Source organism: Caretta caretta, chromosome 10 (assembly GCF_965140235.1).
Source record: "Caretta caretta isolate rCarCar2 chromosome 10, rCarCar1.hap1, whole genome shotgun sequence".
Lineage (NCBI taxonomy): Eukaryota > Metazoa > Chordata > Testudines > Cheloniidae > Caretta > Caretta caretta.
The window spans coordinates 43,538,448-43,563,095 of NC_134215.1; the positions used below are offsets into that span (position 1 = coordinate 43,538,448).

The 24,648-nt window shown below is 48.0% G+C and overlaps 1 protein-coding gene across 12 annotated transcripts in view; it reads left to right on the forward strand.

Moving 5' to 3' along the window:
• CELF6 (CUGBP Elav-like family member 6) overlaps positions 1-24,648 on the forward strand; it is a 242,235-nt gene that overhangs the window by 164,194 nt on the left and 53,393 nt on the right. Inside the window, exons 12-13 of one of the 12 annotated variants that reach the window (XR_007358668.2) lie at positions 8,256-9,650; positions 10,350-11,039. The exons of 10 other annotated variants lie outside the window; for them this stretch is intronic. The gene's annotated coding sequence lies outside the window, so the exon portion shown is untranslated. Of the gene's footprint in view, positions 1-8,255; positions 9,651-10,349; positions 11,040-24,648 lie in introns of those variants that run through there. One more of the 12 variants, XR_007358667.2, reaches the window with a different exon arrangement.

Here is a 24,648-nt window from a genome sequence, read left to right on the forward strand (position 1 = left end):
TACCTGAGCAGCTCAGGCAGCCCCTGGGCCATTCACACCAGTTGCTGCTGGGGCAGTCTTGGACCCACCGCCCCCCAGCAGAAGGAGTTTGGGTGGTGGGGGGCTCAGGGCTGGGGATTAGGGTGCGGGGGCGGTGCTTATGGGGGGGGCTCCTCAGAAAGGTGACAGCAACTCCCCTGCCCACAGACACCTCCCCCACAGCTCCCATTGGCCGCAGTTCCCAACCAATGGGGGGTGCTGGGGGTGCTTGGGGGGGCAGCTGCAGGGGCACTCTGGAGTGTGGGGGCTTGGGAAAGAGCGGAGGTAGCATGTGGAGCTAGGAGCTGGAGGTCACTGCTTCCAGAAGCCGGGTAGGGAAACTGCCCCAGGTCCACCAAACCTCCCCCTCCACCCCCAAGTACCCATGACACCACCCCCCCCAGGCCACAACCTCCCCCCGTGGCACCCCTGGGACTACCACCCCCAGCACACCCCTGCCCCCCCCCCAGCACCTGCAGTGCCCCTAGGGCCGCCCCCTGGAGCCACTTCCCCTCTCAAGTTTTAGTCAGGGGTATATAGTAAAAGTCATGGACAGGTCACGGGCTGTGAATTTTTGTTTTTTGCCCTTGACCTGTCCATGACTTTTACTAAAAATACCCGTGACTAAAATGTATCCTTCGTTATGGTCACGATTACCAAGCAGTCCAGCTATATTCACCTCTTGGACCAGATCCTGCGCTCCACTTAGCCCTGGTCTACACTAGGACTTTAGGTCGAATTTAGCAACGTTAAATTGATGTAAACCTGCACCCGTCCACACGATGAAGCCCTTTTTTTCGACTTAAAGGGCTCTTAAAATCGATTTCCTTACTCCACCCCTGACAAGTGGATTAGCGCTTAAATCGGCCTTGCCAGGTCGAATTTGGGGTACTGTGGACACAATTCGACGGTATTGGCCTCCGGGAGCTATCCCAGAGTGCTCTATTGTGACCGCTCTGGACAGCACTCTCAACTCAGATGCATGGGCAGGTAGACAGGAAAAGAACCGCAAACTTTTGAATCTCATTTCCGGAGACTGCGGGAACTGTGGGATAGCTCACCACAGTGCAACACTCCGGAAGTCAACGCTTGCCTCGGTACTGTGGAAGCACTCCGCCAAGTTAATGCACTTAATGCACTTAGAGCATTTTCTGTGGGGACACACACACTCGAATATATAAAACCGATTTCTAAAAAAACGATTTCTATAAATTCGACCTAATTTCGTAGTGTAGACATACCCTTAGAACTAAATCAAGAATTGCCTCTCCTCTTGTGGGTTCCAGGACTGGCTGCTCCAAGAAGCAGTGATTTAAAGCGTCGAGAAACTGTATCTCTTCATCCTGTCCTGAGGTGACATGTACCCAGTCAAATATGGGGATAGTTGAAATCCCCCATTATTATTGAGTTTTTTATTTTTATAGCCTCTCTAATCTCCTTGAGCATTTCATAATCACTATCACCATCCTGGTCAGTGGTCGGTAATATATCCCTACTGCTATATTCTTATTATTAGAGCATGGACTTACTCGCCATAGAGATTCTATGGTACAACTTGGTTCATTTAAGATTTTTACTTCATTTGACACTCTGCTTTCTTTCACATATAATGCCACTCCCCCCTGCCCCACAGCATGACCTGTTCTGTCCTTCCGATATATTTTGTACCCTGGTATTACTGTGTCCCATTGATTATCCTCATTCCACCAAATGTCTGTGATGCCTATTATATCAATCTCCTCATTTAATACGAGGCACTCTAGTTCACCCATCTTATTATTTAGACTTCTAGCATTTGTATATAAGCACTTTAAAAAATCCTCACTTTTTATCTGTCTGCCATTACATGATGTAATTGAATGGGACTCTTTTTCATTTGATTGTTTCTCATCAGATCCTACCCATATTTTATCATCTTCATCCTCTCTTCCTTACTAGGACATAGAGAATCTTCATTAATAGAACCTCCCCTAAAGGATGTCTCTGTCAGAACCATGTGCTCCTCCGTACATGTTGGCTTTCTACCCCTTCCCTCCCCCCCTCCTCCCCTCCTATTTCCAAGAAAATTACATGTTGCCTAGATTTTGTAGACTTTATAGACCTTGGCCTGAAGAAAATGACAAACAAAATCACTTCTCATGCACTGTTTGTGTAGGTACCGGGACTTGAGCGGGATGTCATGCATTAGCCTTCTAGTCAATGGTCTGCCCTGAAAAGAGTTGTGTAGAGCAAAGCACTGCAATTCCCGTCAGGCAGTGGGGCAGCCTGATGCCTCAGCACAGTTTGTTGAGGTTTTGACAAGCAGTGGTGGCTAAGGCAATTGGAGTGCAGTGCGTACTTCCATCCAGGTAAGACAAGGAGGACTGATACTATGGTGATGGGTTTGGTATAGGAGAGTGGATGGATGATTGGTAGATATCCCTGCAGTGAGCTGGGATGAGCCAGGTAGCACTTAGGCTTCATGATGGCTAGATACTACCTCCAGGAGTACAGAGCCATCCCAGAGAACAACTATTTTTCCTATCCTTTACTCTGACCTAGGCCTGGGTGGTCACTAAGTCCTGGACCAGGTGTGGCTTCTTTGGTGGGCAGAAAAGTATGTTAATTAGTGAGAAAAGATGGTTTCAGGTGAAACGTCACAAGCTTTCCCAACCCTGCAGAGGTGGGACAAAGACAAACTTGTGCCCAGAGGGCATGTGAAGACATTTACAAAGCCCTCTTTATGTGTAGAGGATGGAAGTACCCTGAGGTCAGCTCCCTCAAGTCTTTATCTCATGCCAGGACCTGCTCAGGCAACAGGCGTAACATAATGATCAGTTTTATGTTGCATAGTCACTGTGCTGCGTATAAAGAATGTTATAAAAGGGACCAGCAGTCTTGTGTCCAAAATCAGTTTAAAATAGAAAGCAGGCATGGCAGAAAGTCTGTCTGATTTCACTTTCCACTAACCAGAACAGACCCCTACAAACACGTCCATGCCTACCTTGGGCCAGCTCTTCAGCTGGCATACAGAAGTGTGGTTTCATTGAGGTCCATGGAACTAGTGCAGTTTACACTAACTGAAGCTCAAGCCCAGTTATTTTATGGCTATTGAAGTCCTGAACAAACCCATGCAGCCAAAAAATCAAAAGACCTATATTCATGTGAGCAAAGTCAGCACACAGGGCTGGTCCAGTCAGAGAGACAGGATGGTTCAGTGGCAAGGGTACTAGCGCAGTACTCAGTTGATAGGGCTATACCACAGACTCTGCGTATGACCTTGGGCATATCACTTAGTCTCGCTGTGCCTCAGTTCCCCCTCTGTGAAATGGAAATGATAGTTCTTACCTACCTCACAAGGTGTTGTAAGGCTAAGTAGATGAAAGAATTCAAGGCACCCCCATGATCATGGGGGGGCCACATAGGTTTAATCAAAGTCCAGATGAACTTAGGGCAGGTGTTTTTCATGGCAGCTTGCACTAGGAAGCCCCAGTGAAAAGGGCAGAGGTTGTGCAAATGGAGTAAGTAGCGAGAGGCTGGGCACAGGATTCTCAGCATTTCACTCTGCAGCTCTCCTGGAGGTTTGTTCCAGTGTGGCCATCCCACTCCCACACCCGCTCCTGCTCAGCAATCAGCTCACAGACAAAAGCAGGGGGCAGGAGTCATGGCTTGTTTCGAAATCTTGTACTCCTGAGACTAATAACAAAATCCCCGCCTGGCACGTGCTGCTATCCCAGTGGGAGGAGTATGGAAGGAGACAGTGTCACAGCCAAAGCAGCCAGACTCCCCAAACCCACAGGTTTGATTCCCTCCCCCAGACTCAACTCACCCCGTCAGTTTTCTGAGGCGGATAAACTGAGTACTTGCCTCTGGCTAGTGACCTTAAAACTCAAGATCTTCTGTGTGTGTACGAAAGAGACCCTGGCCCTTTCCTTAAGATGAATCATAGAATCATAGAATATCAGGGTTGGAAGGGACCTCAGGAGGACATCTAGTCCAACCCCCTGCTCAAAGCAGGATCAATCCCCAACTAAATCATCCCAGCCAGGGCTTTGTCAAGCCCTTAAAAACTTCTAAGGAAGGCGATTCCACCACCTCCCTAGGTAACGCATTCCAGTGTTTCACCACCCTCCTAGTGAAAAAGTTTTTCCTAAGATCCAACCTAAACCTCCCCCACTGCAACTTGAGACCATTACTCCTTGTTCTGACATCTGCTACCACTGAGAACAGTCTAGATCCATCCTCTTTGGAACCCCCTTTCAGGTAGTTGAAAGCAGCTATCAAATCCCCCCTCATTCTTCTCTTCCGCAGACTAAACAATCCCAGTTCCCTCAGCCAGCCTCTCCTCATAAGTCATGTGTTCCAGTCCCCTAATCATTTTTGTTGCCCTCCGCTGGACGTTTTCCAGTTTTTCCACATCCTTCTTGTAATGTGGGGCCCAAAACTGGACACAGTACTCCAGATGAGGCTCACCAATGTCGAATAGAAAGGAACGATCACGTCCCTCAATCTGCTGGCAATGCCCCTACTTATACATCCCAAAATGCCACTGGCCTTCTTGGCAACAACAGCACACTGTTGACTCATAGCCAGCTTTTCGTCCACTGTAACCCCTAAGTACTTTTCTGCAGAACTGCTGCCTAGCCATTCAGTCCCCAGTCTGTAGCGGTGCATGGGATTCTTCCGTCCTAAGTGCAGGACTCTGCACTTGTCCTTATTGAACCTCATCAGATTTCTTTTGGCCCAATCCTCCAATTTGTCTAGGTCCCTCTGTATCCTATCCCTGCCCTCCAGCGTATCTATCACTCCTCCCAGTTTAGTATCATCTGCAAACTTGCTGAGGGTGCAATCCACACCATCCTCCAGATCATTTATGAAGATATTGAACAAAACCGGCCCGAGGACTGACCCTTGGGGCACTGCACTTGATACCGGCTGCCAACTAGACATGGAGCCATTGATCACTACCCGTTGAGCCCGACAATCTAGCCAACTTTCTATCCACCTTATAGTATATTCATCCAGCCCATACTTCTTTAACTTTCTGGCAAGAATACTGTGGAGACCGTGTCAAAAGCTTTGTTAAAGTCAAGGAACAACAAGTCCACTGCTTTCCCCTCATCCACAGAGCCAGTTATCTTGTCACAGAAGGCAATTAGATTAGTCAGGCATGACTTGCCCTTGGTGAATCCATGCTGACTGTTCCTGATCACTTTCCTCTCCTCTAAGTGCTTCAGAATTGATTCCTTGAGGACCTGCTCCATGATTTTTCCAGGGACTGAGGTGAGGCTGACTGGCCTGTAGTTCCTCCTTCTTCCCTTTTTTAAAGATGGGCACTATATTAGCCTTTTTCCAGTCGTCCAGCACTTCCCCTGATCGCAATGAGTTTTCAAAGATAATGGCCAATGGCTCTGCAATCACAACCACCAACTCCTTGAGCACTCTCGGATGCAGCGCATCCGGCCCCATGGACTTGTGCTCGTCCAGCTTTTCTAAATAGTCCCGAACCACTTCTTTCTCCACAGAGGGCTGGTCACCTCCTCTCCATGCTGTGCTGCCCAGTGCAGTAGTCTGGGAGCTGACCTTGTTCGTGAAGACAGAGGCAAAAAAAGCATTGAGTACATTAGCTTTTTCCACATCCTCTGTCAGTAGGTTGCCTCCCTCATTCAGTAAGGGGCCCACACTTTCCTTGACTTTCTTCTTGTTGCTAACATACCTGAAGAAACCCTTCTTGTTACTCTTAACATCTCTTGCTAGCTGCAACTCCAGGTGTGATTTGGCCTTCCTGATTTCACTTCTGCATGCCAGAGCCATATTTTTATACTCTTCCCTGGTCATTTGTCCAATCTTCCACTTCTTGTAAGCTTCTTTTTTGTGTTTAAGATCAGCAAGGATTTCACTGTTAAGCCAAACTGGTCGCCTGCCATATTTACTATTCTTTCTACATATAGGGATGGTTTGTCCCTGTAACTTCAATAAGGATTCTTTAAAATACAGCCAGCTCTCCTGGACTCCTTTCCCCCTCATATTATTCTCCCAGGGGATCCTGCCCATCAGTTCCCTGAGGGAGTCAAAGATGAGAGGTGTGCCCATCTCCCCTGACCTCTCTGGCTATGTTGTGCCCTGGAGATGGCTGTATGTTGGGCTGTCAAGCATTTTGGAAAGCTGTGGGTTGTGAAATACAGGAGGTGTTATTGTGATGCATGGGATCAGCTGTCTTTGCCTTCAACATTGATACACCTGAACCAAGTAAACTACAGTGTGTTCACCTCACATTTACTGCCTCAAGCCAGTTATTAGGCACAGACCCATCATGTCTATAGACTGCCCGGGGTGGGGGTTTTACTACTGTTGGGATAATCCTGGGAATGGGGCTAGGAATATATGCTTTTATATAAGCTATCAACACACTGGTAAGATACTTTGCAGCTGGTCTTCCACTCCAGACGTGCTGTGGCAATCCCTTAGCATCCCACTGAAATCAATGGGATACCCTTGGTACAGTACATCATTCAGCAAAGGGAGGTGCATCCTGCCTGAGGAATGTGGCATACTTAGCAGCATGCTTACATGGACAAGATGGTACCATTTCTCCAAGGGAGAACAAACCTTTTGAATTGGCATTAAAGACTCAGGTTGGTATAAATCACGTAATTCCATTGGTAACACCAATTTTCACTGCTGAGTATTTGGTCCTAGAAGAAGACAGTCCCTGTCGTGATGATTTCTCATATAGCTGGACAGATGTCAGAGGCCATTCAGGTGTGGTACAACCTTATAAATCGCAGCAGCTGTGTTCATTGCTGTTGACCATGCTAGGCTGCCCTGCAGTGAGTCAATAATCGTCTCTTTCAGCCTGGTTTAGTTGCATGGCACTGCCAAGAGCTCCTGAGTAAGTTCTGAGGCACCTTGCATTGGCATAGAGCTGAGAAATATGAGCATGCTATGACAGCCGGTAGATGCCAAGTGTAAGGATGCAGCCTCTGGCGGGACACAACTGAGAGTATCAATTAAGGACAAATTGCTTAGAGCAGGGCAGTCACAGCCCAAGGCTGGGTGTCCTTTATTATTAAGGCACGCCAAACCAGCCAAACAGAGAGGACTTAGGTTTTACCCCACTGGCTAACCAGAAGTCATACGAGCAACTCCCTTAGATACTCCAGTTTCCCAGTTTCACCACCAGCACCACTCCTTACGGGGATGAATGGTTATGAAAACCAATACCTCAGTAAAAGAAAAAAGGTTCTCCCGATCCCAAAGGAACAAGCCTCAGATCCAGGTTAATATACAAGTCGAATCTTATCCACAAATCACGCTGTTGCCAATCCTTTAGAATCTAAAATCTAAAGGTTTATTCATAAAAAGAAAGAAATATAGATGAGAGCTAAAATTACTTAAATGGAATCAATTATGTACAGCAATGGCAAAGTTCTTGATTCAGGCTTGTAGCAGTAATGGAATAAACTGCAGGTTCAAATCAAGTCTCTGGAGTACATCCACAGCTTGGATGGGTCATTCAGTCCTTTATTCTGAGCTTCAGTGTAGCAAAGTTCCTCCAGAGGTAAGAAGCAGGATTGAAGACAAAATGGAGGAGTTTCCAAGGCCTTTTATATCCTCTGCCATGTGGAAGGACACCCCTTTGTTCTTATTGTGGAAAATCACAGCAGCAAGGTGAAAAGAACGAGGAGTACTTGTGGCACCTTAGAGACTAACAAATTTATTTGGGCATAAGCTTTCGTGGGCTAAAACCCATTTCATCAGATGCATGCAGTGGAAAAGACAGTGGGAAGATATATATACACAGAGAAAGCTTATGCCCAAATAAATTTATAAGTCTCTAAGGTGCCACAAGTACTCCTCGTTCTTTTTGCTGATACAGACTAACACGGCTACCACTCTGAAACCAAGCAGCAAGGTGGAGTTTGGAGTCACATGGGCAAGTCACATGTCCATGCATGACTCACTTTTTCACAGGTAGAGCAGCCATTGCTCACATGCTACCTTGAATGTCCCCAGGAAGACTCCTCATATGTGGACTGGAGTCCCCCACGGTCCATTGTCAGTTAAGTGTTTCTTGACTGGGCACTTAATCTGAAGAGTCCCTTCTCAATAAGCTGGCCAATTGCTTCACTGATGCTACTTAGAATCAAACACATTGAGATACAAGTACATAGCAAATATTTATAATTTTAAATACAAAAATGATATATGCATGCAGATAGCATAATCATAACCAGCAAATCATATCCTTTTTATAGACACCTCACTCGACAACCTTTGTACAATATTTGCTGCAAATATATAACAGTGATTGCAACAATGATCTATATGGTCACAGTTCATGTCAATAACGTCACACCAAGGTCAGGACCTGTAGATAGATCTCCACTGTTATGATGATCAACACCCCCAACAGCACACCTTTCAAGACCCAGGGGTCCCAGGACATGCCTATCACAACATGTGGTATATCTCATCCAGTGCACCCACAACAACTATGTGGGCGAAACCGTTCACTAAGCTCTCGAATGAATTCACACAGGAAAACGATAAGACAATAACACCCTGTCACCTGCGGGTGAACAGTTTTCACACAATGATCGCTCTATATCTAACCTCTCGGTCATCATTTTCAAAGGAAACCTGCACAATGCCTTCAAAAGACCAGCCTGGGAGCTTAAATTTATAACACTGCTAGACACTAAAGATCATGGACTGGACAGAGACACTGGAATCATGGATTATTACAACAATCGATAACCCACTAACAACCCCCCCAAGTTGCCATTTTCCCCCTCCCTTCTTCCCCCCTATGACTGCAGGGGTGTTAACAGACCACTTCATGTTGAATGGTCCCTTGAAATATGGGTTAATGACTTATACTAAACAATCTGTTCCACCTTGTGTTTCGCTGTGATTCTCTGAGTACCTTCCCCAGACCTGAAGAAGAGCTCTGTGTGGCTCGAAAGCTTGTCTCAGGCCCTGTCTACACTGGCAAGTTTCTGCGCAGTAAAGCAGCTTTCGGGTGACCAACCGTCATCCCCACCCCATAAATTCCTTTGGAATTTTGAAAGTCCCCTTCCTGTTTGCTCAGTGATGCATGCAGTGGTCTCAGCGCATCTTTCCAGGTGGCGATGCCTGCTCCATGCACCAGGCGATCCCCAGCTTGGAGCAATGCCGAACTGCTGGACCTCATCAGCATTTGGGGAGAGGAGGCTGTGCAGTCCCAGCTGCGCTCCAGCCATGGGAGTTATGATACCTACAGACAGATTTCACAATGGATGACAGAAAGAGGCCATGACCAGGATGCATTGCAGTGCAGGGTAAAAGTGAAGGAGCTGCAGAACGCCTACCACAAGGCGCTGCGCCCACGAGCTGCCGGTTCTACAAAAAGCTGGACGTGATACTCTGTGGCGACCCCATCTCCACTGCGAAGACCAATATGGATACTTCATTGGCTCATGTGCCAGTCAAGAGTGGACCGAGCCAGGAGGAGGAAATCTTGGATGAGGATGTGGAGCGGGACCCAGAGGCAGAAGATGACTCAGACGTCAGAGATGCATGCAGCCAGGAGCTCTTTTCTACCCTGGAGGAGGCTAGCCAGTCACAGCTGTCAGATGTTGGTGAAGCGCAAACAGGAGAGGAAACCCCTGGTAAGTGGAATTGATTTTGGGAATCACTGATGCAAATTGTTGGGGGCAGGAGGGTTGCAGAAAGCAGGCGTGTCTCCCACCACATGCCTAGTCTGAGCGCCGTAACAGGCTGTTGATTGATTCCCTCACTTCACAGGAATCTCCCTCAGAGATCGCCAGAAAACTCTTGTAGAAATACTGGGCAATCCACTGCCACAGGTTCTTCGGCAGAGCTGCTTTGTTTCTTGCCCCATTAACAGTACCTTTTCCGCACTACTGTGCCATCACAGGGAGAGTGTGGACAGGAGGGGGAACATTGCTGCACACAGGCAAGCTGCATAGGGGCCAGGGCAGAAGCTGCAATCTTGGAGAAGACCCTCCCTTGATTCCCTGCTCACCCTCAGCAGCGAGATATCTTCCATAATGATCACCTCCTGTGGAAAGTGTGGGGACAGGAATGATTATCAGGCCCCCCACTACAGTGCTGGCTTTCCCCAAGAGCCATGTGCCCAGTGTACAGCAGAGTCTGGGAAGAGTGATTTACCCTGCCCTGGTGGCTACTCACCATTATGGGGGTCTTGTGGCTCATGTGTGCTTGCCTGGGGTCAGCCAGTTAGTGACAGGTGTCAGAGTATGGGCTGTGTTTTAATTCACTGAATCAATGTTCTCTGTGTTGCAAACAATACTGCTTCTGTGAAACGTTGTGTTTAAACTTCACAGAGATGACCTTGGGAGCCCAGCCTCCTTCTTTGTTATTGGCAGCTGAAAGGCTGTGCAGAATTAGAAAGCGGCCAAGAAGAACTAAGGAGGACTTTCTGTGTGATGTTATGATGCACTCCGCCACCAGGAAATAGGAATTGAAGGAGTGGCTGGACAGTGAGAAGAGGGACCAAAAGGATAATGCGGCATGCCAGAATAAAGCCACGGAGCGGCTCTTAAAGGTTATGGAGCACCAAGCAGACACGCTCCAGGACATACTAGCTCTGCAAACCGAGCAGCTGTGTGCCCGCCCTCCCCTGCAGCTGCTGTTGCAAAACTCTTTCCCATGCTCCCCCCAGAGACCACCAACACACTCTGATCAACCTCCTGTGTCCAGTCTATACCCATATCATTCCACTCCTCCCCCATCACAGTCCAGCACTGTGGACTTCCACTACCCACTGCACTCAACACCCATCCCTCTACAGTTTGGCCCTGCTGAAGTACAGTACCCACTGCACTGTACTCCAAAGGAGAAGGTTGGATATGATCCTTGGACATACACAAATCTTTAGCTGTCCCAGGACCTCACCTCCTCCTGGGACCTTCCCTTCCCCCATCTCCCTCACTGCTGATGTTTTTGTTTGTTTGTTTGTTTGACTCTCTTCTCCAGTTGTTGTTTTTTAATAAAAGAATTGTGTTGGTTTGAAAGCAATCTTAATTCTATTAATTGAAAGCAAACAGAGACCTGCAAAGCAACAGACAATTATCTTAAACCTTCATATTGCAGCATCTGCACCAATCACAATCCCCTCCTAACATTACAAGTACTGCACTCCTGAGCATAGTAACAAATATTAGTGGCTCTCAGCTTTAGATTGCTGCCTCAAGGCATCCCTGATCCTTATGGCCCCGCGCTGTCCCACTCTAATAGCCTGGTCTCTGGCTGTTCAAACTCAGCCACCAAGCACTGAGCCTCTGCGGTCCAGCCATGAGTGAAGCTTTCACTCTTCCCTTCACAAATATTATGGCGCGTACAGCACACGGCTATAAGCATAGGAATATTGTCATCGGCCAGGTCCAGCGTCCCACAGAGGCAGCGCCAGCGGGCCTTTAAACGGCCAAAAGCACACAAAACAGTCATTCTGCAGTTGCTCAACCTGTTGTTGAACCGCTCCTTGCTGCTGTCAAGTTGCCCAGTGTATGGCTTCATAAGCCACAGCATTAAGGGATAGGCAGGGTCTCCCAGGATCACAGTGGGCATTTCTACTTCCCCTACGGTGATCTTCTGGTCCGGAAAGGAAATCCCTGCTTGTAGCTTCCTGAACAGGCCAGTGTTCCGAAAGATGCGTGCATCATGCACCTTTCCAGACCAGCCTGCCTTAATGTCTGTGAAACGCCCACGGTGATCCACAAGCGCCTGGAAAACCATTGAGAAATAACCCTGGCAATTAATGTACTAGTTGGCTAGGTGGTCTGGGGCCAGAACTGGAATATGTGTGCTATCGCTGCCTCCGCAGTTAGGGAAGTCCATTTGTGCAAAGCCATCTACAATGTCACGCACATTGCCCGGTATCATGGTCTTTTGGAGCAGGATGCAATTAATGGCCCTGCAGACTTCCATCAACACGAATCCAATGGTAGACTTTCCCACTCCGAACTGGTTTACGACCGATTGGTAGCAATCTGAAGTAGCCAGCTTCCACAGTGCAATCGCCACACGCTTCTCCGACAGCAGGGCAGCTCTCATTCTCATGTCCTTGCGCCGCAGCGCTGGGGCGAGCTCATCACACAGTCCTATGAAAGTGGCTTTCCTCATCCGAAAGTTCTGCAGCCACTGCTCGTCATCCCAAACGTGCATCATGATGTGATCCGAGCACTCTGTGCTTATTTCCCAAGCCCACAAGTAGCGTTCCACTGTGGTCAGCACCTCTGTGAATGCCACAAGCAATCTCATGTTGTAGCTAGTACACGTGGCGAGATCAATGTTACATTCCTCTTGCCTCTGTAGTTTAAGGAATAACTCCACTGTCACTAGTGATGTGTTGGTCAGCACGAGCAGTATACTGGTCAACAATTCGGGATCCATTCCTGTAGCCCCAAGAGGCAGGGCACACAGTACACAAACCATTGAAAGATGGCGCCAAATATGGATGGAAGCACAGGGATTGCTGGGAGGCGAAGCAATGCATCGCGGGGCATTGAGACAGGCCCCAGGATGCCCCGCGACCCCCTCCACTTTCCCACAACTCTGAGCGGCAGAAGCAGAAGAGGTGCTCTGTGGGATAGCTGCCCAGAGTGCACTGCTCCGAATAATGCTGCACGTGCTGCAAGTGTGAACACGCTATTGCGCAGGCAGCTGACAGTGTGAACACACAGCAGTGGTTTCCCTTCAACACTCTCTGAGCGGCACTGCAACTCCCGGCGCTGTAACTATGCCCGTGTAGACATGCCCTCTCTCACCAGCAGATGTTGGTCCAATAAAAAATATTATCTCCCCCACCTTGTCTCTGCAATATCCTGGGACCAGCATGGCTGCAACTACACTGCATACAATCATGACCGTGATGCACAGGTAATAGACAATGTCAGGAGGCATTAGTACCCTGCACTGGAACCTTCACTATCCTTCTAGGGCAGTGTGATCAACAGTGCATTGGAAGAGTGTATTGGAGAGGCAGGAGGGCTCCTAGTGGTTACTCTGGGGGTAAAAGTCATCAGTCCCAAGTTGGTTTCCTCATACAAGGAGTCATGCTGGACTCTTGGCTCTCACTGCTTTGGGTGGGGGAGGCTGGTAGATATCAAGCCGTGTAATAATAATAGTTGGGAAGCACTGTGCAAACGTATTAATCCTCCATGCATGCTAAGAAGGAAGAATTCCTCTCCTCTCTGCCACTCCTTCCCCACTCACAGACTCACGCCTCCGCATCACACACACGCCTGCAAACTCATACACAGGAGAGCACATGCTTGCATTTGGAAGCTCAGTCACGCTACTCTCTGCACCCACAGTCCCTTACGCTCCTGCACATTCGTGCATCATATTCACAGTCATGCTCCATACGCACACCAACCCCTGCCCACGTACTCTCAGGAAAACTTATACATGCCTCATCTGTGTTGGCTAAAGTTGAGCTGGAAACTGGAGGGAAAGAAAGGTGATAATATGTAATATAATAATTTTTATAATATATAGTCTGGGAGCCTTCCAATTCCATTGTTCCCCCAGAGGGTTTCCAGTTTAGAGTCCCAACACATTTCTCACCACAGCTCATCTACAAAGCTCATCCAGATATATTCATTACACACAGGTTTTGGCGAGAACACTAGTAGCAACAATGGCTTTTTGTCTTTCCCTGGCATTTCTAGCACATCAGGTATCTGGAACTTTGCAACTGTCTCAGTGATAATGAATCCTTTCGTTGCTGGGTTAAAATGTGCAAAGCATGTATTTTAAGATGTAGCGCTGCATTCATTTCAGTGTTAGGCTTCCCAGAAGAACTCACTGTAACAGCTCGGAATAGTTGCGCTCTGGAGAAGGTAAAGAAAGCCATTACGGAGCGTGGTGTGTTGGGCTCCCAAATTGCAGCCCTGTCACAATGGGTTAAGTCTCACACTTCCTTGCCACTGCAGAATTCACTTGCTCTCTTTGTGGCTAGAGCTTTAGCATCACCCTGGTTCACCTGCCCCACCCTTACAGTTCTCTCCCAGCCAGGCCCCAGCAGGAAATTGCATTGCGATAACTGAAAATGCTGTCAGCTCTTTGGGGCAGAGACCGTAGCTATGATTGGTGTTTCCACAGCTTCTGGTCCACACCTGAGGCACCTAGGCGTGACAGTGATAGATACACCCCTCTGTCCCACATTTTAAACAGCTGCTCTTAAAGAAACGTGTATTTTCTCCAGATACCGTCCTCCAGGGTTCTTGCTCCATCAGCCCTTCGGGTCATCATTTGGGCTCATGTTTTTCTAGTGTTCTGAGGAACCCCCCTCTCACCCTCATGCTCCGGCACCTCTAGGGTTTGGCGCCTCAGCACCTCAGTACTGGCACCTAGTGTCCTGGCACCTGGGCATTGTTGATGGCCCAGCGCCTGGCTTGGTGCTTCAGTGCATTGTGTTACGGTAGGTGGCGTCTGCCTGGGCACCAGATACATCTAGTCTTTGGTGCCCATCTCGGTGTGCAGAGACCTGTGGTTCAGCACCTGGTGTCTCCCTCGACCCACCTCAGCAGCCGCATTGGTGTCTCAGGTAGTATCACGTCAGGGCCCCGCCATTCTCCTCAGCACTCTGACCCCTTCCTGCAGGATTTCCCTTTGGGGACCCTGGAAATGGGGTTCTTTGTCACTTACCCGAAAAAACAAAACAAGCACCTGAGCTGCTGCTCCTGGCACCAAGCAAAGCGTGCATTAGCAGGGCACTGCGCCAGCCACTGTGCCCCTCCAGGAGGTCTCTTAGAATGTGGCCCTAGGCTTCCTGGCTGCTGGGATCCCCTCTGGCAGCAGGAAGGGGTGGAAAGAGAGTGTGGAGTGCTGCAGTCAGGCCCAGCAGCCCCTTTACTTGCCCTGCCTAACACCAGCCTCACTTCCTCCCTCCCCTGGCTGTCTGACTGAAAGCTGGAGCCCATCCAGGCATAGGCGCCGACTTGCCCTCTCCCTGGTGGGTGCTCAACTCCCGCCCCCTGCCCCTGGCCCAGCCTCTTCCTGCCCCTGCACCTCCCCTATTCCACCCCTTCCCCAAAGTCCCCGCCCGTACCCTGCCTCTTCTCCACCTCCTCCCCTGAGTGCACTGCGTCCCCGCTCCTCCCCCTCCCTCCTGGAAAGCCCTAAGCGCCGCCAAACATCTGTTAGGCAGCTAGGGGGCAGGAAGCGCTGGGAGGGAGGGGGAGGAGCGGGGATGTGGCACGCTCAGGTGCGGGAGGGGAGAAGGAGGCGAGGAGAGGGAAGCTTGGCTGCCAGTGGGTGCAGAGCACCCACTAATTTTTCCCCAGGGGTGCTCCAGCCCCAGAGCATCCACGAAGTCAGCGCCTATGCATCCAGGTGCCTCTGGCAGATATCTCACTCGCTCACTCATTAGTGGAAGGTTGGCCAGGGTCTCTGCAGCCCCTAGTGTCAGGTTCATGCAGGGCTTGACACTTTTGAGTCCTCACTCCACCCAGTTAAAAAGTCTTGTGAAACACCAGATATTAATGTGATCTCAGCAGAGCTAACCCAAGTCCCAAGTTCCTGTGTGGTTCTGTGTTTCACATGGAAAGTTGTGGTGTCACTGGTAATGGGCTTCGGTGCCCGTCATGGGTGCTTCAGGCCCTATTGACTGATCCATCTGACCCCATGTTTTGCAAACATAGGCACCCCTTGTTACATAGGCCTCTGAACTTAATTGGGGGTGTCCTGGTCAAGAAGAACTTGCAGGCTGCAATCCAGCCTTGGAGACTACAATTCCCATGATGCTTAGAGGAAGAGACAGACTTCTGCTTCCAAGGGTGAGGCCCTGGAGCCTTGATTTTGGACGCAGAGGCAGATGTGCTTTGTGGGGAGCTGAGGCTGTGTTACTGGTCCCCTGGCCAGGGATGGCAGGTTGCTTTGTGGAGCTCTGGCCCAGCTGGGAGCTGCTGCTGAGAAACTTCCGGGGCTTGGACCAAGGAGGGAGCCAGGCAGGCTATTGCTGGCAGGGGTGCTGGAACAATTTGTGCAGTGGAGGTGCTGTGAGCCATTGAACCAAACTGTAAACCCTGTATATGAAGGAAACCACTTCAAGTCCACCCCCCTCGCCCCTAATTCCAGCACCTATGATTGCTCAGCATCAGTGGAGCTAGAGCAGAGACTGCTGTTGTGCCCAGAGCTGCCTGAGGCTGGCCTGCAGTGACGGCAGTGGAAGGAACCACCGCCTTGTTTGTTGGGGCAGTGTGTGAAGGGGAAGCGGGACAGCAAAGAGAGTTCAGTGTGAGAATAGACTAAATGGTCTTATTGGCTGGCCAGGATCCAGGTTACTGCCCCCTGGTTCTAACAGCTCCCATCCTCAGGGGCTGTGCAGCTTGGAATGATCCCAGGTTAGATTCACTCTGCCCCATGTTGCCTTGGCTGGACTGCGTTCCTTGATCCACAGAGCTTTCCTGGCCCCGTCTTCACGATCTTTAAATGTGCCCACACAAGCGTCTAGAACTCTGAAATTAAGAGGAGTTCCCCACTCTGGGGTGGGGTAACTGGTGGCAGTGTAAAGGTAGTGAGTTGGTTACGTTTTATTCATTATTCTAAACAGCATTCATCAGTTGACTGTTTGAAGCGCCCCCTACTGACTTAAAGTGATTGTGACATTTTAATTATTCTCAGTCTGTTATAGTGTGTTTTTCTAAATTGTGCAGTGAAGGGGTGCTAACTCTAGTGTAAGCAGGTATTGTTTGCAGAGAGTGTATAATTGCTAAATTTGTTAGTCTCTAAGGTGCCACAAGTCCTCCTTTTCTTTTTGCGGATACAGACTAACATGGCTGCTACTCTGAAACCTGCTATTTTTGGGTTAGCCCCATTGCATAGATTAGCTCAGGTTTATTCCTGGAGGCTCCCCAGTCACCCCAGTGGGTGTGTGCAGGGCCCAGCCAGGATTAATTTTGTTACAAGTAAAAGGACTGCAGCAGAGGGGTGGATCTAGGATTCCCACCTAGCCACCACCACCACTGGGATACTCAGGATCTCATTCACTGTTGACAGCATCAGGCACCCAGGGAGGTGTTGCCTGCTCCTGATAACCCAGGGAGAAAAGGAGGGGTTACATTTTGGAGGCACCATTGGGATCCTTCTGCCACCCCCAAATTCTCCAGCAAGAAACCTTTTATATCTATTTTATGCTATTGTAGTTCTGCCTATTTTCCTGAACCCTTCTGGACTTTAGCTAAAGTCCTGGTGTAAAGAGATCGGCGTGCCACCCAGTTGAGCCCTTATACTGGATAAGGTGCTACTGTCTGTCAGTTGTTGGGAACTGTGAAAATCTTCGGGAAGACCATGATTTTTACTGTTGCCGAGGTGACTCTAGCACCCAGACTGTGGCTGTATTGGTGAGAGCAGCTGCTGACTTGGACCCACTGTGTGTACCCCAGGAAGTTGGGATTGTGGGTGAAATTGGCCCCTGGCCTGTGTTTCTGCCTGGGAGTGCCCAAAAAAGGAGACTACACTAGTTGGGACTGCTGATTTTGCAGCTAAATTGAAGGCTTTACTGAAAGATGGGATGGCCATCGTTACACCAGCATCTGTTACGAATGAGCGTCTGATAACTGCACTAGGACAATTGGTGGAAGGTTGTACTCGGCCACTTTGTGAGGGAGCTGGGTACTGTAGCTGAGTTTCTTCTCAGGATAAAACCTACTCCTGCTGGAGAGGGGCAAAGAGTCATGTGGCACCTTATAGACTAACAGACATATTGGAGCATAAGCTTTCGTGGGTGAATACCCACTTCACCGGATGCATGTAGTAGAAATTTCCAGAGGCAGATATCTTCTCCTAACATGAGTGGGATGTGGGCTGTGCAGAAAATACTCAGCGTGAAATCCATCTGATCATAGGTGCCGACTCCGTGGGTGCTCCAGGGCTGGAGCACCCACGGGGAAAAACTGGTGGGTGTTCTGCACCCCACCAGCAGCTCCCCGACCTGCCTCAGCTCACCTCCACCTCCTCCCCTGAGCGCTCCGCTGCATCGTGCTTCTCCCCCTCTCTCCCAGTGCTTGCACAGCGAAACAGCTGTTTCACACAGCAAGTGCTGGGAGGGAGGGGAGAGGAGGAGGAATGCGGCATGCTCGGGGAAGAGGCAGGTCTGGGGCGGGGATTTGGGGAGGGGTCCAATAGGGACATGGAGAGAGCGGAGTTGGGGCAGGGCCAGGGGGAGGGGGGTGCGAGCACTCACCAGCGCCAAGGAAAGTTGGCACCTGTGTGTCTGACTCTTGACCTTTTCGAGAACAAGCTCCTTGCCTAGCTCTGGCTGTTGTGGAAAATGTTCAGAGACACCTACATCACTTGGTGGCTGCTGGAGTAATTTCTGAGTCAGAAAGTCCGTATGCCTCCCCAGTTGTTGTGGTGAGGAAGAGGAATAGGTTTGTCAGAATGTGTGTAGATTATAGACCTCTAAATAGGTGAACCATACCAAATCAAAGGCTGAGGACTGAGGACATCCTTAACTGCTTACATGGAAGTAAATGGCTCACTATATTACATCTTCGTAGCGGATATAACCTAATACCTATGAACAAAGTGGATAAAGAGAAAACTGTGTTTATCTGTCCACCCAGATTTACCAATTTAAGAGAATGCCCCAAGGCATTTGTGGGGCTTGTATTATCTTTCAAAATTAATGGAGTGAACAGTTGGAGACGTGAATCTCCAGGAGTTACTTGTCTACTTAGGTGACCTAGTTGTTTTTGGGCAGAGTCCTGAAGAATATGAAGAGCAGTTGCTGAAAGTCCTTGATCGTTTGAGAGAGGAAGTCTTGAAACTGTCCTTGGACAAGTGTAAGTTTTTCCATCATTCAGTCTCCTATGTTGGACACATAGTGTCCGAGCAAGGTATTGCCACAGATCCATCAAAAACTGAGGCTCTCTCCATTTGGCTTAGACCACATAACCTGTCTGCCCTGCATTCTTTTTTGGGGTTCTGCGGTTTCTGTATGCACAGTGTGACGTAACCACTGAAAGAGCTGTTGCAGGGCTATGCACCATCACTTTGTGGGAATGGATCAAAATCTAAGTCTATACAACTTGATAAAAGCTATTTCCATCCCTCTGAGCCATTTGGAATGATCAGTGTGAAGTGGCCTTCCAGAAAATTAAGGCATGCCTCACCAATGGTCCCATCTTAGCATTTGCCGATCTTCAGAAGCTCATGTTTTGAATGTAGGCATCAGCCTCGATGGCTTAGGAGCAATACTGTATCAAGAACACCCTGAAGGATTGACGCCGTTTACCTTCATCAGCCAGAGCTTGTTGCATACCAAGAAAAACTACCCTGTGCACAAACTTGAATTTCTGGCTTTAAAGTGGGCAATAGTAGACAAGCTGTGTGATTATCTGTACAGGACGAGGTTTGAGGTTCACATGGATAATAATCCTTTGATCTACATTTTAGCAGCAGCCAAACTGGATGCTACTGATCACCGGTGGTTGGCAGCATTGTCCACCTGCAATTTCAGCCAGGATAGTAAGAACTTGGTTGTCCACACATTGTCTAAACAACCTCATAATGTCAGGCAATATTAGTACTATTGTCTTCACTCATCTGTAACTTGTTGATTTACATTATGTATTTGTTAACCCGAGGTTAAAAGGTGTTTTAGTATTTGGATTAGGGCTGTCAAGCAATTTAAAAAAATAATCGCGATTAATCGCACAATTAATTGCACAATTAATCGCACTGTTAAACAATAATGGAATATCATTTATTTAAATATTTTTGGATGTTTTCTACATTTTCAAATGTATTAATTTCAATTACAACACAGGATACAAAGTGTATAGTGCTCACGTTATATTTTTGATTGCAAATATTTGCATGGTAAAAAACAAAAGAAATAGTATATTTTAATTCACTTAATACAAGTACTGTAGTGCAATCTCTTTATCATGAGGGTTGAACTTACAAATGTACAATTCTGTGCAAAAAATAACTGCATTCAAAAATAAAAGAATGTAAAACTTTAGAGCCTACAGGTCCACCCAGTCCTACTTCAGGCAATCGCTCAGACAAACAAGTTTGGTTACATTTTCAGGAGATAATGCTGCCCGCTTTTTGTTTACAGTGTCACCTGAAAGTGAGACCAGGCATTCGCATGGCACTGTTATAGGCAGCATCACAAGATGTTTACTTGCCAGATGCGCTAAAGATTCATATGTCCCTTCGTGCCTCATCCACCATTCCAGGGGATGTGTCCGTGCTAATGGCGGGTTCTGCTTGATAACAATCCAAAGCAGAGTGGACCAACCCATGTTCATTTTCATCATCTGAGTCAGATGCCACCAGCAGAAGGCTGATCTTCTTTTTTTGTGGTTCAGGTTCTGTAGTTTCCGCATCTGAGTATTGCTCTTTTAAGCCTTCTGAAAGCATGCTCCACGCCTCTCAGATTTTGGAAGGCACTTCAGATTCTTAAACCTTGAGTCGAGTGCTGTAGCTAATTTTAGAAATCTCAAATTGGTACCTTCTTTGCATTTTGTCAAATCTGCTGTGAAAGTGTTCTTAAAATGAACATGTGCTGGGTCATCATCCAAGACTGCTATAACATGGAATATATGGCAGAATGTGGGTAAAACAGAACAGGAGCCTTACAATTCTCCCCCAAGGAGTTCAGTCACAAATTTAATTAATGAATTATTTTTTTAACAAGCATCATCAGCATGGAAGCACGTCCTCTGGAATGGTGGCCGAAGCATGAAGGGACATACGAATGTTTAGCATATCTGGCACATAAATATCTTGCAACGCCGGCAACAAAAGTGCCATGCAAATGCCTGTTCTCACTTTCAGGTGACATTGTAAATAAGAAGCAGGCAGCAGTATCCCCCCGCAAATGTAAACAAACTTCTTTGTCTTAGTGATTGGTTGAACAAGAAGTAGGACTGAGTGGACGTGTAGGCTCTAAAGTTTTACTTTGTTTTGTTTCTGAGTGCAGTTATGTAACAAAAAAATCTAGATTTGTAAGTTACATTTTCACGATAAAGAGATTGCACTACAGTACTTGTATGAGGTGAATTGAAAAATACTACAGTAAAAGCTGTTTTATCTGGCACTTCACTAACCAGAAAGCTCTATAAACTGGCATTTCTGATCTTCATTGAAATTCCAGTTTATAGTCCAGTTGGCGTGGGGCCAGCAGGGGGTTGGGGTGCAGGAGGAGGTGTGGAGCGCGGGCTCTGGGAGGGAGTTTGGGTGCGGGAGGGGGTTTGGGGCATTGGAGGGAGTGTGGGCTGCTGGATCTGGGGTCCAGTCACCTCGGGCAGCTCCCCGCAAGCAGCAACCTATCCTGGCTGCTCCTAGGCAGAGGCGCAGCCCCTGCGCTGCCCCGAGCGCTAGCAACGCAGCTCCCATTGGCTTGGAACCACGGCCAATGGGAGCTATGGGAGCAGCGCCTGCGGGCAGAGGCTTAGGCAGCGTGCAGAGCTGCCTACCCCGCCTCCACTTAGGAGCAGCTGGGACAAGTCATCATTTGCGGGGAGCCGCTCAAGGTGAACGGCCCCCACATCTGGCACCCCGCACTCCCTCCCACGCCCCAAGCTGCTGCCCCAAGCCCCTCCTGCACCCAAACTCCCTCCCTCTTAGTTAACCAGCATTTTTCACTAACCAGCACCCTCCATTCCCCCAACATGCAGGACAAAACAGCTTTTACTGTATTTCTTTTATCATTTTTACAGTGCAAATATTTGTAATAAAAAATAATAATATAAAGTGAGCACTGTACACTTTGTATTCTGTGTTGTAATAGAAATCAATATATTTGAAAATGTAGAAAAACATCCACAAATATTTATTAAATTTCAATTGGTATTCTATTGTTTAACAGTGCGATTAATCGCGAATAATTTTTTAAATCACAATTAATTTTTTTGAGTTAATCGCGTAAGTTAACCGTGATTAATCAACAGCCCTAGTTGTAACTGATCATTTCACTAGGTATGCACAGACCTTTCCCACTAAATATCAAAAATACTTTGTGCATTATGGGCTTCCCAAACAAATGCACTCTGATCAAGGCCGGGACTTTGAGAGTCATCTACTTCAGGAATTTCAGACTAAGCTAGGTGTAAAAACATCTAGGACAACACCCTATCACCCACAGGGAGATCCCCAGTCTGAATGCTTTAATCTGACCCTGCTTAATATGTTGGGAACTTGAAATCCCTAGCAGAAATCTAGATGGAGCTAGCACGTTAGCCATATTGTGCATGCTTAAAACTGTATGCAAAATGAGGTCATAGGGTATTCTCCATATTTCATAATGTTAAGATGAGACGCTTGATTACTTGTGAACCTCTTTTTGGGGGGGTCTCATCAGATGGATCCTCCCACCTGTTTTACCTTCAGTACGTGGCTACATTAAAAAGAGACTTGCATGCTGTTTATTCGCTTGCTTAGGCTACGGCCGATAAGATAAACCAAGGTAATAAAGACCATTATGATCAGAAGGTGCAATACTATGATCTGCAACTGGGTGATCGAGTTCTTATCAGGAATCTTGGGCTCCCAGGAAAACATAACCTTGCATACTGTTGGGGTTCGCAGCCCTCCATTTTGGAAAGTCAAATGCCTGGGCTACTTGTCTACCAACTAAAGCTGGAAAAGAATGGCGGCCCATTAAAGATCTTGCACTGAAACTGTTTACTTCCTCTGGAGTAATGTGAGAATGGATCCTCCATTGATTACTGAGCCTACCCCTGTACCCTGATCATCTTGCCAGAGGAGAGCGTAACATGGTTATCCCAATGGCTAGGTTTGGTTCCCTATCGGCGACTGATTCTAAGGAGGTTTACTCTGACTATATATCTATGTATCCTGGACCCTCAGATGTGCCTCCTGAGGCTGTTGTATTGTCACTTGAACCACACCAACCTTAAAGTTTAGCTGAAAAACCTGTTTTTACCTCCAAGAGATGTTTCCAGGGAAGGCTCGGACCCTCTCAGTAGCCTACTTGGCTCTCTTGTGTACACAGGGATCCTGCTACAGATAATTCCCCTCTTCCAGTAGTAATCCTGTGCAGAATGTAGAGCCTAATAAAGTGTTGTTGACTCCTTCTACTGAAGAAGAAGAAGAGCTTGTGCAGCCCTTAAGGAGGTCCCTGCAAGAGATCAGACACCCCTCTGTGGTTAATGTATGATGCAGCTGGAGTTACCAGTGAGGTGTCCAGACCTACTGTGCACCATGGTGTGGCTGTGTCCCCTGGCTCTAAAACACCTATCGAGTCAAAAAGGGAGATAGAGCCTCTAAAGATGGGGACAAGTGTTTTTCATGGCAATGCTCCCCTCAGGTTCGGTGCCTAAATTGTGGCTATTCTAGTGGACATGTACTTTGCCCAGCATTTAATGTTACCCCAGAGAGCAACAGGGATTAAGAATGTATGTATTATTTTTGGGTTGTTTTCTTCCTTGTTCTGGTTCCTTAAAGGGGATATTAAGGGTTTTTCTGGTGGGGGGAGAAGTGTAGGCACTCCATATAAGAGGGCCTTTGAACTTAATTAGGGGGAAAACATGAGTGCTTCAATCCAGCCTTGGAGACTACAACTCCCATGATGCTTAGAGGAAGAGACAGACTTCCGCTTCCAAGGGTGAGGCTGGGGACCCTTGGTTTTCCTTGCTGAGGCAGATGCGCTTTGTGGGGAGCTGAGGCTGTGTTACTGGTCCCCTGGCCAGGGATGGCAGGTTGCTTTGTGGAGCTCTGGCCCAGCTGGGAGCTGATGCTTTGAAACTTCCGAGGCTTGGACCAAGCAGGGAGCCACACAGGCTATCACTGGGCGTCAGGGGAGCCAGGCGTCAGGGGAGCCTGAGGCTGGCCTGCAGTGAAGGCAGTAGGAGGAACCACCCCCTGCACACTGCAGTGGGGCAGTGTGCAGGGGGATGGGACAGTGAAGAGGTTGGGGTTGCTCTGAGTGTCAGAAGAGATGAAATGGTCTTATTGGCTGGCCAGGATCCAGGTTACTGCCCCCTGGTTCTAACAGCTCCCATCTTTAGGGGCTGTGCAGCTTGGAATGATCCCAATTTAGATTTGCTCTGCCCCTGGCTGGACTGTGCTACTCGATCCACAGAGCTTTACTGTCCCCGGCTTCAAGATCTTCAAGTGCACCCACGCAAGCATCTAGAACTCTGAAATTAAGACAGAAATAAAGGTAAAGGTGGTGGAGTAGCATTGTATATCAATGATGAGGTAGAATGTAAAGAAATAAGAAGCGATGGAATGGATAAGACAGAGCAAAAATCTGAGCAAAAATCACATTGGGGAAGAAAACTACTAGAGCCTCCCCTGGGATAGTGCTTGGGGTGTGCTATAGACCTCCAGGATCTAATTTGGATATGGATATAGGCCTCTATAATGTTTTTAATGAAGTAAATACTAATGGGAATTGTGTGATCATGGGAGACTTTAACTTCCCAGATATAGACTGGAGGACAAGTGCTAGTAATAATAATAGGGCTCAGATTTTCCTAGATGCGATAGCTGATGGATTCCTTCATCAAGTAGTTGCTGAACCGGCCACGGGGGTTGCCATTTTAGATTTGGTTTTGGTGAGTAGTGAGGACCTCATAGGAGAAATGGTTGTAGGGGACAGTCTTGGTTCAAGTGATCATGAGCTAATTCAGTTCAAAC